Raw genomic sequence first — 16712 nt, 5'->3', positions numbered from 1 at the left:
AGTATTGCATCATAGCAAAGGGCAAATCGCTTGTCACCATAGACTGCAAATGTTCCTAAGGAGTATGCTAGGACATCAATGCTGTTTAATTCCAGTGCCAGGCCTGAAGAAGAGGTGTCTGTCAATAGGTGTCTACGGGTTTTCTTACTGCTCAAGTCAGCCCAACTCGCCTTAGAAAATCATAATTTTACAAGGGAGGCTTATAGGAAAGGTCCGGGTTGAGAAGACCGTGAAGTATACTAATAACACACGTGAAAGCTAACCTCAAAAAAGGAGTGGCTGAAAGAAGGAAGAGAAGTGATGGGTGAAGGTGGTGATGGGCAATGAAAATGATTAAAGGGGCAGAAAGAAGAACAATAGCACTAGGTGAATGCTACTAAAATAAGACAGCATATTACACTCTCCCACAAGATGCCTCAGCAAGTCAACTCACTTGCTGCAGAGATCTGTTTGTAACATTCATTGGGCATAACCTGACATTAACGTACCCCAGACTTAAAACCTGGACTTTTGAAAGGTTTAGGAGTTTGGGAAACTATGCCTGCCCTGGAAAACCTTGTGATTCATAGGTCAGTGAAATGTGTCCACACAGCTGGGTCAAGGACCTGAAAGTAGCATTTGTTGTAACAACTGTCGATAGCTCCAACTGACTCAATTTGGCGCTTTCTCATTTGGTGATGGTTAGATAAACACTGACCCTGAACCCTCAAGGAGGTAACCAGAGATTGTTTTTCGGCTGTTTTCGGGTAGATGAACACAAATTATCTATGAAAATCTCATCTTTGTAAACATCATTAACAATGAAGAAGCAGGCTTCGGTATCTAGCTCAGCAAGATAAGCACTTGCTACACACATGGGACCAGCCTGCAGATTGTTAGTTTAATTTCCTCCATCGCCAACTGAGCCCTTCATCCTTCTGAGATGGATAATGAAAGTACCATTCAATTGGGTAAAAAGAACACCTAGTGTTACAGGTCTTAGCAATGTGAGTAATCTGACAGGAAGCACAATATAACAAAGGTATGTTATTATCATAAGTAGCACTGGAATATTCATTTTGTACGCTGATTGGAAAATCTGTGACCTTTTGCGAGCCACTATAGCTTTCAAATCATTCATTGTCACATCTTTCCAGTGTGTACTTTCCCATTTCCATGTTCATTGATAATGGCGACGCTGTGCTCAGGTCTTTAACTTGGTCTAAAAGGCCCATAACGCCTGCTAGGGCCATCAGGCAGGGTTTATGAAGCTTAATGAGAACATTGAAATGTTGGTAGGTCCATTGCATAAAATGCAGTGGTTGAGGGCAATAATATAGCAATTAGCCCGCATTCTGCGGGCTTCACTGGGTGGTAACGACCCGGGGGCCCAAGTTAACGATGGTGCCCGGTGCCGTTATCATCAGGTGAAGCCTCCAGAATGGGGCTTATTGCTGTTAGCAGATCAAGGCTAACCTGCAGGGTTCTGACAACAACTTTGTTTGTGTGAATTAACAGGTCGCAATGAGTATGAGACCCACTGATTCATACAAATTCATCCTCGCCTAACATGGCCGCCATGGAAATGGAGGGTGGGGGCTCTGTTCAGAGCATCTCTTCCAGATCCATAGCAGTTATGAGGAGGGTGAAGTGAGGTGCGGTGTGGCAGAGCTGCATTCAGTGCGTGGTGGGCTGGTGGAGGAGGGAGTAGGGACTGGAGAACATGGGGGCTGGTGGGGGAGGGGTGGTGACTGGACAACATGGGGGTGGGTGGGGAAGCAGGTAGGAAGATGGCCGTTAGGTGCCCCCACCGTTCGCAATTACCAGTAGTAGAGTCCATGGGCCCTTGTTAAAGCTAGTGACATGGGCGTAAGGCTATTACCACCTGGTAGTGGCTTTGAAATGTGAGTTGGTCGTTTATTTTTTGTAATTGATTAGTATCTTAATTATCATAACTATTATTATTATTATTATTATTATTATTATTATTATTATTATTATTATTATTATTATTATTATTATTATTATTATGCCCATCCAGGAACAGTGTGGCTTGTTTGGACATGTTCTGTACACAAGACTGGCACAGAAAATGGTGTGTCATTAGAAAGTACTAAGAAAGAGTTATCCTAACATTGATACAAGGACCTTGCATCCTTCTTCGACCTCCATCATCTCCCTGCCCTATATGTCAGTCTAGAAATACGGATACCTCTACTTTGAGACCGCAAACGCATTTTGGTGGCCGTGGGCCAACCATCTCATGCACGATACGACAGAATATAGGTTTTCAAGTTTGCCAATGAACGGCCATTTTGATGTAACAAGAATCGCCATTTTGTTTTCTAACCATTGCTCATTGCTTTCTGTTCCCATTGCTTCGCAGTATATTTTCCACTTACACTGCTCGACTGTGAAACATTGTTGTCTGTATGTGAAAAGGACAAGGCCGCAGGGCCGTCGGGATAACAAGAGTTCGCTGAAACACAAACGTAGGCAGTGCCAGGAAGAATGCCCAGCTCCCTCCCGAATGTAGCCTTGAAGCAGAGCTGCAGGGCATTTAATCAGTTCACAATTGCCAGCCAGTCTCGTTATATGGTAGAATATGTTAGAATAATACCGCTAAAGGCTTGAATTATGCTTTTCTTACGGCCCCCCCTTTTGCTGAGCCCGCTAGAGCATGTCGGCTCCCAGGACGCAAATAGCACCTGATAGATAGCAAGGTCCGGAATTCAACTCCCCCCCCCCATATGTAGTTCACTTCGAAAAACAGAAGCGCCGTGTTCTATTCAATAACCGAAAGATGCCTTCGCACTCACAAAATGCAAATCTTTACTAGAATAGATGTTTGAAGGTGTCATAGTGGTCCGGCATTGTCCATCATCACACCAAGTTCAAAGAAACCCAATAAAGGGGGGGTGTTAAACATGTCATAGCTGATTGTTTGATATGCATTTTGTATATATGTAACTGATGTATGTATGAGATAGTTTTCTTGATTTTGAAGCTGCATCACCACAAGATCTGCCAAGGGCAGATCTGGCTTAGTCAGAGCACATTGAACATTCCTAGAATACTGCTTATGAGTTGTTCCCTCTTGAGTGAACAGAGTAACATGAATAAAGATAACGTTATACTACAAGTTCTGCCCCTACCTCAAGGGCATGCAAGTGGGTGGCCGTACCTGCAGGTGGTGTCCACAGAAGGGGTGCTTGACTACCTACCTTGAGTATTGAGTTGGAGCTTTGCCTTTGGTGTGGTTAGCGGTCTGAGTTATCCAGTCTGCTCCGAGAATTGTACTTTATCTTGCACTGTAGAATATACTATGGAGGCCTAGGTGTCATGAGGTAAGTGTGAGAAAGGGAAGAACTTCAAGTTGCTGGAGCGAATAACCAGGTTTTGAGGGCCTTTCTGAAGGAGATGTAGTCCTCATTGTGGTGGATGTTCAGTGGAAGGGAGTTACAGAGGGAGGGAGCTAGTAAAGAGAAGCAGGATCCTCCAATTCTGGTGGAGTTGAAAGGGGGGAATTGCAAGGAGGAGTGCATAGCCAAATCTAAGGTTTCTGATGGGTTTGTAGCGTGTAAGCTTGTCTTGGAGGAATTCTGGGCCAGTCTTGTGGAGCACACAGTGTGTGATGCACATGGCCTTAAAAGTCAACCGTCTACTGATAGCAGCCAATGTAGTATATGTTCATGCAGCATCTTATCAGAAGTGAAAGTCTTAGATCTGAGAGCAATTTTGAAAGACAGATTTCTCCTCACAGATACCTTGGTAAATGTAATCAGTGAACTATAAAGAAGCCCCAGGCTGTTTGAGGCTGTTTAGTAGGAGAAGGTAGATAGAGAGCAGGCAAAGGAAACTACAGAGGAAAATCAATGTTTTGAAGCTAATGATGTAACACACCGAAGGGGTAAAGACATTTTGGAAGAACCTGTGGCCAATTGCAGGATTCAGTCACTTCTCCCCAGCCTTTGCCTGTGAGGCTAGGGAGGTGAGTCCACTACGGAATACCCTCCCTAGGGGTAAAGGCAAGCAAGACCTCACTGGGAGAGACTCCCCCCTTGGGGACAAGGACTCTTGTTCCGATGAGGAACTCCCAAACCAATCCTCCTATAGCCCAGTGCTGAAAATATGTCTTTGAAGAAAACATGAAGGAAACGTTGATATTTGTTATTGTCATACAGAATCCTTGAAAAAACTTGAAAAAAACCACTTATGTGGTACTTAGATGAAGAAAACCACTGGAGTAATACTGACTATAAGTAAAACAAAGAAGAATGACTTTAACGCTATGCCAGGGAAGTCCCAAAGCAGCGCAGCATCATTCATCTGGGAGGAGGAGACATGAGAGAGGTAGAAGACTAGGAGTTTCAAATCAGATATCTGAACAGCGCTGAAGGAAATGGGGAAGTGCGGCTTTCGGTGCTGGATGGAAGCTGGTGTGTGCAACGTAATGGATGACACAAGTTGTGAGAAGCTGAAGTATTTGAGCAAAGTGCCAGGAAGGACTGAATAAGAAGTGGTGGAGTGACCAAGTATGCAAGGAGTACCCCAGGGATGCCTAGACCACTTACCTGAGAGAATTATGGAGTGTGCCGAAAGTAGAAAAAGCAGCAAGCAGAAATGCCATCCTGACAACGAAAGAAGAGAGCCCAGACTGAACCACATGCCTGGTGATGTGATCCCTAATTCAGAGACGTAACGGAGCAGGGGGGAGACACGGGGTGGGCACCGGAAATTACAAATGGGTTACTCATACTCATCCCAGTGAGAAACAAGTGTGGAAGAAGAGTGTGAACCATTACTGGGCACTCATACTCATCCAAGTGGGGAGCAAGTGTGGAAGTCTTAGCAGTGCACAGTGGTTGTGCGAGTTATGGTTGCTTAGCTTCCCATAACTGGCAAATTTCTTAAGTTTTTCATTTTTACTTGTAACCATAACGTCCCTTTAACAACGTGTTTTCATTGAGTATATATCAACAAAAGGGAAAGTGATTTCTTCTCTACCGAAGGGGATAGCACTCCAAACAGTGAAATAGCCGCCAGCAAAATACTTCATTCATTGTAGATACCAAAAACAAACAAAGTATCCTTTAAAATGTCCAGTTTATTACGGCATCAGCCAACAGTTAAGAAAAACACGGTACAACGCATTTTTCAGCTTCCTCGCTGCTTGATCACATATAAATGTATATATATATATAGTGGTAGTGGCCGTGTAGTTATGGTTAAGTTGCTGTTTCCATAGGAAGAGCACTTTTTGGACGGCTTATAACTTTGCTCCCCCCAGATGAATCCACACCAAACTTTGCAAAACAAGTATATGGGCCACTCTGAATTCCTTTGCAAAGTTTGGTGAAGTTTGGTCAAAGGGGGGAAAAGGTATAGGGGGGTCCCAAAATGTCTTTTTTCCCATAGACTGAATGGGGAAAAATATTTGCTCATGCCTACAGCTCAAACCGCTGGACGGATTTTCACCAAATTTGCAGCAGGAGCAGTGGCTTGGTCCCGAAAGCATGCTTTTGTAAATTTGGTGAAAATCTGTCCAGTAGTTTTTTTGTAAATGACCAAAAAGTAGGTAAAAAAAAATAGTGATATCTATGTTTTGTCCGCGGACACACTTCCCTGTTCGCTCCGCGGACAGTGTCCTGATTGGCTAATCGGCTTGCGTCATGTCCGCGGACATGCGACGTGTCCGGTGATTGGATGGTGGAGAGCGTGGCGTGCGTCAGATTTTTGGAAACGCCCACCATCTTGTATCCGCAGACGTCCGCGGATAGCGCAGTGACAAATGGTGGGGAAATATAATTTTGGCAAGTGTGTTGGTCTGTAAGACTGTTTGGGGATGGTGGGGGAGTAAGAGATGGTTCAAATATTGTATCTATTTAGGTGGTGGGCACCGCTGTAGTATTCGTTGTGTCCGCGGACAGAGTCCTCGTTGTCCGTAATCAACGCATATGGGGATGTCCTAAGGACACTATACCTGTCCGTACTATTCGCAGGGAAGGTGATTCTGTACTACGGACATACATGATGTCCGGGATGTGCGTAAAATAAAAAAATAAAAATATGGAGGTGTGCTAAGAACACGGCACCTGTCCGTACTATTCGTAGGCAAGTTGAAACTGTTCTAAGAACACACATGGTGTCTGGGTTGTCCATAAAAAAAAACAAATATCGAGGTGTCCTAAGGACACTGCACCTGTCCGTACTGTTCGTAGGCAAGTTGAAACTGTTCTAAGACCACGGATGGTGTCCTCGGATATTAAAAAGGCTATATGGTATGGTTAAAATGTTTGATTCTATGGGTGTGATCTATGGGTGTGATATGCTGCGGTGGTTGTGGCCAGGGCCTAGAGTCTTGGGTGCATGGCCGTGCACCCAAGACTCTAGGCCCTGGCCACAACCACCGCAGCATATCACACCCATAGATCACACCCATAGAATCGAACATGGGTGTGATCTATGGGTGTGATATTCTGGGGTGGTTGTGGGGAGACCTAGAGTCTTGGGTGCATGTGGTGGTTGTGGTCAGGGTCTACGCAAGACCAAAGTTATAAGTACCGAAGTTGTAAGCTTTCATGGGTGTGATATGCTGCAAGTTATGGAGCAGTATTTATGAGTTATACTTATTGTAGTATACTTACTGTTGGGTTTGGTAACTGCAGTACATATATTCTTTGTCAATTTCTGTGATAAAAGAAAAGATCATGTTAGTATTGGTAGTTTGTAAGGACTTATAGCATTGAGTAATAGACATTGTTTATTCATTTTCGACCCTCATATTTAGTAGATTACAAACCAGTGTACTGTGCTATTTGCTCAGTTACTGTGTTTGTTTTTCTAATCATTGGGTCTGTGGGAAAACAAAATCCATGTCGGATTAAAAAAAAACCTTTTTGTTATGCTACAGTCTATTTGTTTGTTTGTTTTCAGAGTTCACTTGTTTCTGGTTAATGTTCTATCCGTTGGTTTGTTACATATTTTTGGAGCAGTTAGATACCTGTTGGCGTATTCTGTTTATAGTTTTTTAATTGAAGTTTTGTTAATGTTTAAGTACAGATTAGGTATTGAATTTTAGTTTTAAGAATATTAAATAAGCGTTTTTAAGATTTGCTGGTAATATTTGCTTTAGAGAAATGGCACTGTCATTACATTCGAACCAACCACATTTCTTTTTAATATATGCAGTGTAGTGACCTGCATTGGTTGTGGCTCCTGCTTGGTAGATTATACCTATTGTCATGAAGCTTTTCTTACCAAGTGATACTTGACCATGTGTGAATCCAGTCAGTTTGCAATTGTTTTTGGTACCATCTGCATTGTAACGTAGAAGCATTAGTATTATGTATTTACTATGTGTTTGTATTAGTATAGTGGAGCGATTATCTGAATTGCAGGTAGTACATAATCTACCATGGTTTGCATTTTGTACAGGTTTCTGAAATGGAACGGATTCACAATTAGGTATGGATACATACACAAAGTGTTCATTAGGGATTTGTTCCTGTGTCACATTGTTGCAGAGATTGCATGTATGTTTCCACGTGTATGAAATCTGGAAGATTTCATTTATAGATATGTTTTTGTTTTCCAGTACTTGTAGTAAGTACATTAGAAATTCTTGTGGATCTTCTTGTGAGTTTATAGTGAATTTCACCATTCCAGCACAGTAGTCTAATTCTTGTCTTATTCCATGAACACTATACGTGTTGTCAGGATTGTTTGTTGCGTTTCTATGAAGTACTAACATTTGCAAACACAATTGGTCTGTACTGTGTAAGTATATGTTCTCAACAACTGGTGGTAATTGAAATAGAATATTCATTGCTACATTTGCGTAGCAACTTACACCAGTTATATTTGAAAATTTGAATGGACCAGATAGGTCTGTGTCGAAGTAATTTTTTCGGAGTGTTTGTTGCTTCTTTGAAGAAGTACCTGAGTTACTTTGAGTAATAGGTTCTTCTTTGGTCGTGGTAACTGATGAAGTATTCATTTCTTTTTGTCTCTTTGGAGGATTTGCAGTGAGATCCTGTTGCATTTCTGTTTGAATTATTTTTCTTTTACAACGTTTTCTTTTTTGTGGAACAGTATATGTTTTTAGATGGGGGTGTATAGAGAACGTAGTCTATTGTATTCTAAAATGCAAGCAATATCAGCGTTTACTTTATTTGCAACAAAGTTCATTAGAAATAGACCATCAAGTGTACGTAAGCGTGATAGTGCTACGTAGCTTATGCCTTCTTTAAAGACTGTGTTACCAATATCTATCAATGCTTTGTCTAGGGTAAGACCTTGTGATTTATGAATGGTGACTGTGTATGCTAGAGTTAGAGAAAATTGTTCTCTACGTACATACATGTCTTTGAAGAGAAGGAATCGAGGTGTTGAATGGCCTATCCTTTTTATTTCTGAAAGTTTGTCAAAGAGAATATTGACAAACTGAATGTTATTGTCACGTGCGTATGTTTGAAAGCCAACAACTGTACCCAGTGCTCCATTAACTAGTCCTTGCTGCACGTCAAGGTTACGATTAAGCATTAATCTACAGTTTAAGGATAATTTTAATATTGTTTCCAAACCAGCTGTGTTGGTTTTTTCTAAGGTATTTAGTCTTGTTGTGGCTGTTCACACATGGGTAGTGTCATACCATGTATGTCCAGTTTGTCTGTTGCAGAAATTTCAATTAATTGGTTGCATTTCTTTTTTCAACATTGTTTCATTGAATTTGGAACAGCTTACAAGAGTTGGCATTGAGGCCATACAATTGATATTATTGTGTGCTAATTGTTCCATAACATCAGTAGCACATGAGTTTTGCCCATAAAGTGCATGGATGTGCCGGATTTTTAATATTGCATGTGCTTCTTGAGATAGTACACCAACTCTAATACTTTTGAAAATGTTGGCGTAGGTGAGGTCTGTAGACTGTCGCATGTTTTCTGTTAATTCTCTGTATTGGAAATGTTGCCAAAAGTTGACATTTCCTATGCTACCAACAGTTTTCCGGCAGAGTTTGTGTCCTAAGGTTTTAAAAATTGGTTCACCTTTCACTGGTGTCAATTGAAGAAGATCTCCGAAAACAATAATGTCTTTTCCTGCAAAAAGCTCTTCATAGTTTGTTTTAAGTACTTCTTGTAATCTGAGGTGAATCAAAGCCAACATTAGGTTGGTGGCCATGCTCACTTCATCTATTAGTAGCATTTTCATTTGTTTTAACACTCTGGGTAGTTACATTGCAGCTTCTGTAGAAAGTTTGTAATATTCTAATTTGTTTTGGTGTTCTACTGGTAGGAGTAGTAATCGATGTAAAGTTACACCCCCTATGTTGTAGGCAGCTAAACCTGTGGGGGCAGTTACAACAGCTGACAGTTTGTTGTTTGTCAATTTTTGAAGGAACTTGCTGATGATTTTGATTAAGAATGTTTTGCCTGAACCAGCTTCACCACTAACGTATAGTAGTATAGGTTTGTAATTATGACAGGTACATTCTTTATTTTCATGTTTTACACCATGTGCAATTTCTTTTGTTACATCTTGAAAAATGCTACACTGCTCATTGTTTATTTTTGACTGTAGTGTACTTAAGTCTTCTGTATCTTCAGACTGACACATGGTGTTTTCTACTTCTGTCATAGCTAATTCTGCTTCATTTGCTATTAGTGGCTGTCCCAGTGGTTCTTGGCTTCCTGTTACAGAAGGTTGACTACTGTCAGAAGTGTCCTTATCTAGATGGGCCTGGATTTCTTCTTCGTGTTGCTGTTCATTGCACAACATTGTTTTGTACCATGTAAACGTTACATCAATGATAGTGCTTTCATTTGCTTTGAAAGCGTCTTCATAGGAGTCATAGTTATCTAGTATTTCGTCTTCTTTTCTCCATGGTTTAAAGAGTTGTAGCAGGGACATGTAATATAGTTATTTATGTTGAGGAGCTTTTTAATGCCAATTTGATATGATTAATTAACCCTGGTTTGGTAAGTTTTACTAAGCTGCCTTCACAATTTGTTACTCTGTATCTACCTTTTATTTCATCGGGTTTTATATTATGTTTGTATGTGAAGTTTTGAACTATGTGGTATAGACACATGGGTTCCAAAGTGGTACTTCTGTTTGGGTAGTATGTGACCATTAAATTGTTTTTTAAAATGTCTTTGCTGTTCGAATAATTTTTGGCTATTGTTTCTATGTCGTCATATGATTTGAGAACTCTTTTTCTAGATTTAGCAGGATCAAGACTTAGCCATACTATATTTTCAGATTTTCCATACAAAGCAGTACTGGTTAAACGATCTGCAGCTTCATAGCAGCCACATTCTCTATGGGAGAGCATTTTTATGCCCAAGCTGTACAATTTCTGAGACATTGGCCCTCATCACAAGGTTGGCGGAATGGGTTTACCGGCACCGGTAAAGGTGCCGGTGCCGGTAAACCCATTCCGCCCTATGGGGGCTCGATTGGGGATGTACCGGGTCCGGGTTCCTCGGACAGGGAATTACCGGGTCTGCCAAGGTTGCGATGGCTCGGTAAGTCCTCATTTGAGGAACCCGGGCCCGGAATGTGGTAAGGAGGCAACCATGCCCCTAAAGGCGGCATGGTTACCTCCTCCCTCCTGATGAGGGCCAGTGTTTTGTCTGATGACAGGTCATTCCAGAGGTCTTGAAGCTCTGTTTTTTCTGCTTTTTTTAAGTAGGCTGTAACATATCGTGCAACTGCAGTGGAATTGTCTGCAATGTACTGCACATCTATGTTTGCATTCCAAAATAGGGCAATGATTACATTGTAATCATTGATATATTTTGTTTCTTCTGTTCTTTTTATGTAATATGTATTTTTATGTGATTTACCTTTAACACTATGTCTAACTGAAGACATGAAGTTGTTCACTTCACCTGTTTCTGTAACCTGTCTAGGGAAACTAAAACGCATTTGGTGTAGTATTTCCCTTTGTCTTTGTATTTGCGACGACAATATTTGCCACATTTGTGTGTTTGAAATTGTACAATTTGTGCATGAAGATCACCATTTGTTGCTTTTGATGGAATTTCACAATGACATATTTTTCGATAAACTGTAACACAGTGGCATCACTGTCTTGACCAAATTTAGGAGCATCTTTAATCCATAAAAGCATGTGGACATGTTGTACTCCTCTGGCTTGGTATTATTTTCTCCAAAAGAAGTGTTGCACTTCTCGAGGGGAGGAACAGTTTTATTACAAATAAAGTGTAGCATGGCAATGAAGCAGTGATGGAAATATCTTGAAACATTAAGAGGATCTAGAGAGCAATGTTCTCCAGGTGTTAGTATATCTATGTTTGTTTTCTTTTTGTTTGATATGTGTAGGAAATCATGTAGATCTTCCCATGCATATTCCGCACAACTTAATGTAACAAACCAAGTGGGTGGGCCAAGGTTTCTTATAATACAACATACATCTCTGTGACGTCGGAACCAGTACTCTTTAGTGCCAGGCATGTTTTCTCATAGATTTGTAATGCTTGATTGTAAAACCTCATCTTCTTCTTGCACTTTTTGTAGTAATAGCGTAGCTGACATATTTTGAAAGTGGGTTCCTGATTTTAATGTGTATGACACTCCATAACATAGAGTTTCTAATTCACTTTCAAAGAGTAGGTGGAATACCTATTCCGCATTTTGTCTAAATTTGGGATCTTCATAATACATTCGTAATGAGTGGTATTCTGATGCTGTTATCTTAGTGGGTTTATCATTGTATCTTCCTCCTTTGCCAGTAGGAAAGAGTAAAGGAAAAGCATGTGCTTCTATACTTTTTTCCTATATGCTGATTGGTGTTCCTTTTGTTTGTTGCATTTGGTACGTTTCTAGTGCATCATCTATGGTGTCTTTAGAGTGTAATGGATGAATTGTATAATGGTCTAAAATATTGGATATTGTAGCCGGATCTAGAAGTCCAAATTGACCAGTTTCTGGTGACTCTTGTATTATTTCAGTTGTTTCTCTTAAAGGGATGGTCTAGTAAAAAATGTTATTTAAAAAATAGATAGGCCACATAAAAAAAAAATACTAGCATCCTCCGTTTTAAAACTTCCTATGTAACATTTTGAGCAATTCAAGCTCAAAATTCGAAAAAGCAAGCACAGGAAATCAGCTGCAGGTAGAAACACTACGCGGCATGTAAACATAACCGCGTGTGTTGGGAGCACGGAGACCCAAAGTGATAGCCACAGCAGGCAGAAACACACGCGGTTGTGTTGGAAAATGCTGCAGTTTTTCTTTCCAAGCCGGAGGAGCCTGAGAAACTTGGAAAGAAAAACCGCAGCGTTTTCCAACACAATAACGTTGTATTCATGTTTACGATCGCTTCAAAAGCAACCGCAAACATTAATACGTTTTTAAAGCTGCGGTTTTATTTCTAAGTTTTCCGGGCTCCTCCAGCTGCAGCTTTCCTGCTCTGGTCTCCGGTCCGCGTCCTCCGAGTCCCGGCACTAATGAAGGGAAAGCCACCCAGCGGTAGACTTTGTTTACTACAGCTGGCTGGCTTTTCCTTCATTAGTGCCGCAAAAGCAAAAGCCAGCACAAGAGGGCCTCCATTTCACAAAATGGCTGCGCCCCTGTGCTTGCTTTTTTTTCGAATTTTGAGCTTGAATAACTCAAAATTTTACATAGGAAGTTTTAAAACGGAGGATGCTAGTATTTTTTTTTTATATGGCCTATCTATTTTTTAAATAAAATTTTTTACTAGACCATCCCTTTAAGTTTTCCTCAATATTTATTTCTTTGTAGTATTCATTATTGTCTTTTAGCTATTGCAAGGCTTGTCTAACTTTATGTAAATCTACCAGTTGTTGCCAATTCTTTTTGTCTTTTGTAGGTACACCATTTACCATGACAATTAAAGATTGTTCTATTGGATGTTGCACTCCCAGAGTATGCACATTTTCTTTTAGATTTAATGGTAAATATACTACTTTCCTGCAAATGCCTTTCACCAATTCAGAGGGAGGTAATTTTGCTGTTTTTGGTTGAAGGCGTATTATTGCTTGGAATGGGTGTACTGTTTGAATTATGATGCTCTCATATAAATTGAGTTGTTGCAAGCGGTTTGGTAGAGGGAATAATTCCAAATTATTTGTGATAGCACGTGAAGGAGTTTGATTGTTGCCAAGTTTTGTAGTGCAGTAACTGCAAACTGTTAAGGGGTCAGTTATTTCATATTTGTTTTCTGCTATAAGGTAGAGAGCTAATTCAAACCATTTGGAATTTTCATTGTCTTCTATTTTGTATGTTATGTCTATAGTTTTTGTGTTATTTTTATAAAAAGTTCTGCGGCAGCACACACACACATTGTTTGGTATTTCAGCGGATGTACTTTTGAATTTTAGTATTTCTTTTTTGTATGTCGGTAGTAGAACGTTGCCATGTGCAGAACTGTTGCTAGTCTGTTGTAAAGGTATTGCATTTCTTAAGTGGTTTTCACTTCCAAAATATTTACTCTGGATATGGTTGATTTCTTCGAGTAGGTCTTTGGCTGTACCATGTAGAAGATTGTTATTTAAATTGGCTAGTGCTAAAGCAGGATTTTTAGCATAGTACAGTTTATAGACTAGATTTCTTATAGTTGAATGATGTGTTGATATCATTTTGATATGATGGAAGCTGCTTTTGCAAATAGGTCCTGAAATGCAGGCCAATGAATGTCCTTGCAGTCCTGTGTATTTGCACACTTGGCAACTATCTAAATTTTGCAGCAGTTTTATTTTGATTTTGTCTTTTCCTTTCACATATTGAGGAACTGGCGTAAAGATTTGAAAGATTTTGTGGCAATGTTACACATTGACGTGCATGTCCATTTGTATACTGGATGTTCTGGTTCAGACAAATGGAGAATTGATTCTGAGTTCTTTGGAGATATTTTTGTAAGCAGTATTTCTTGTTCCATTATGTTATTATTAAGTTTTTCATAACCTCATCCCCTGCTATGGATGGCAATTGTGTTAGTTTGATTTTGTTTATATGCTTCTTCATTGAAATATGGTTCTGTACTTGTGGTGTGACTCCATTCACCTCCACAGATATTTAAGAAGTTATTTTTGTTGACATTCCGTTTATTGAGAAGCTTTGTTTGTAATTTAGTAGTTAGTGTTGTTAGTGTTTCATTCTGTTTAACACTAAAATAAATAATTTTCTTTTGAGAAGGATTGCACTGTCTATAAAAGCTTCTAAGATTAATTTTCTACGGTAGTTTTTAAGGGTTGTCCATGATTTGTCTCCTGATTTTATAAGATTCTGAAGGACTCTGTGGCGGAACATTTTTGTTAATATATGTTTTTTTTGGTATGGTTACTTCCTGCTATATCAAGATTTATAGGAGCAGTTTTAGCAGTAGTTGTACCTGTATTTCTGTTAATCATTTTCTGTTTTCTTTTACATTTTGATAGAGGAGGCAAAGTTTCTCTGCTGGAAGATTGTTTAGTTTTGTTAAATGACTGTATTAGCTGTTTTGTTTGAACTTTTTGTACAAACTCTGCTAGAGATGGATGCTTATTTTGCACATTTTTATTTTTATTTGCTCTATTTCTGCATTGCTTTCTACGGACTTGCTTTCCAGTAGGCATTCTGTGGGGTCTGTTGAAACAAAAAAATAGAAGGCATGGGTTGGGCTGTTGTGAATGTACGTGTGCTGTATGCATGAGTGTTTGAGTATGATTGTAAAGATGTATCTGGTGGTGTGTGATTGTGCATTGGGCAGCTACAATTAGTTGGGAAGGCTACTCTTCTATTTGTGTGTTACTATACTGCGGTTCAGATGACATTAGAAAGTGAGCTAATGGTGAGGATAGGTACTAATAGTAAATCAAATGGTATAAAATTAAAACTATTCTTTGTTTTGTAATACTAATATTCTAGGGGCTGAGTTATGTTATTTGTGCTCTGAAAAAAGGGGAATTTTGTGCCATTCTGCATGCTAATCCCTGTTTATTAAATGGTGATTTGTGGGTAAAATGGTACACAAATGTTCGTTTTTTTGGTGCACAAATGACATGAATCACGTGCACAGTATGTTTGAGTAATATATTTTAATGACAAGATGATAAATATAACAAATTAAATTATAAAAGTAACAGTGGAAACAATTTAAAATTGAGAATTAGACCAAGAAAACAGTAAATAGACCAATTAAAGTGAAGGGAAGAAGGTGAGTAGTGCAGTAGAAGTGTGAGGGAAGGGTGGGGAAGAGGAGGAGGAGGGAAACGGATGGTGTTAAAGGTGAGAATGGGAGGAGAGGGAAGGGGAGGGAGATGATTAAGGAGATAAGGCAAGGGTGAGGGTGAAGAAGGTGGCAGGGGTTTCATGTTGGGGAATGGAGAAGGAGAGATTTGAGTAACGTTTAGAATGAGGAAAAGGTAGAAATAGAGTGGAGTGAGAGAGGTAAGGAGTTCTAGTGCAAGGGGGCTAGGAGATGGAAAGAGTGGAAATGGGGTGTGGTATAAGGGGAAGGAGGAACAGTGAGAAGAAAGTGGCCAGCAGAGTGAGGGGAGTGTGAGAGAGTGTCGAAAGAGAGGAGAGAGGAGAGATAAGGGAGAGTAAGATTGTGGAGAGATTTAAAGGCTATGCAGAGAAAGTATGGTAGTATTGTACTTACTCTTTTTTTGTGGAATGACCAGGTTTCTTTGTAGTTGGGTTTGTAGTTCAGATGTTGTTGTTTTCCAGGAGAGTGGTCTTCACTGCAATTGTACAAGAAAGAAGTTACTAATTTTGTGTGATGTTAATTGAAAGATTCATATTATTTTTTTGTAGTAGTATTCATGTTTGATATCTGAACATAGTGTATGCATGCAGTTTCATTTGACTATGTTCAGCTTTCATATTTCATTTACAATATGTTAGTTCAGCATGCTTTACAAATGAGTAGAATATTAAGTGTATGAAACTCACTTGTTTTTTTAAAGCTGTGTTATAGGATGTTAGGAGAAAGAAGAAATAATGATATATTTATTTTGCAATTTTTATAAGGTAAATGGCAGAAACTGTATAGAAAAGCATGGAATGTATGCATTTGTGAAGGTGCGGGTAATAAAGCAGAAGGATGTGATTTACAGGTATTGGAGTTATTGCAGCTGGGAGCTTTTCAATTATAATGTGTATGTGTGTGAGTGTATGAAGATGCATGACATTTTACTGGCTGTGTATAATTTTATAATACACTACTAAGTGTTTTTCTACTATTAAATTGTTATTTCTCCCATCTTCTAATTTTATAATTTTTTAGATAGGTGTTTGTGTAAAAATAAAAATATATAGTAGACAGGTTTGGAAGTGACAGTTGATTATATCAGATGGGAATAATGACAGTAAGTTCATTTTATAGGTTATACAGTTGAAGTGGCAGTTACTCTGTTTATATGCATTTATAAGAGTTGTACATGTACTGTGCAGAAAATAAATATGCATACCTGTAGTTTGTATTCATGCATGTGGATATGCATGCAGCTGCAAGTAGAAATCTTGGAGACTTGTAGAGTAGTTTTTGTTGTAGGTGCTTTCCAATGGTATGAGACTTGTACTCAGAGTGATCAACACTACATTTGAAGTGCTGAACTCTGATGATGCAGTTAGATGTAGAGTTCATGGATGTGATTGGTGGATGGCTGTGTGACTGGTTAGCTGTATCCAATGAGGGAATACACAGAGAGTGAAGTGGAAATGGTAGAAGGACTGTCCAAGTTACGATATGTTCGCGGACA

Source organism: Ambystoma mexicanum, chromosome 5p (assembly GCF_040938575.1).
Source record: "Ambystoma mexicanum isolate Mex_15411 chromosome 5p, UKY_AmexF1_1, whole genome shotgun sequence".
Classification (NCBI taxonomy): Eukaryota; Metazoa; Chordata; class Amphibia; order Caudata; family Ambystomatidae; genus Ambystoma; species Ambystoma mexicanum.
The sequence above is the reverse complement of the archived record's forward strand: the minus strand, read 5'-3'. Positions refer to the sequence as shown.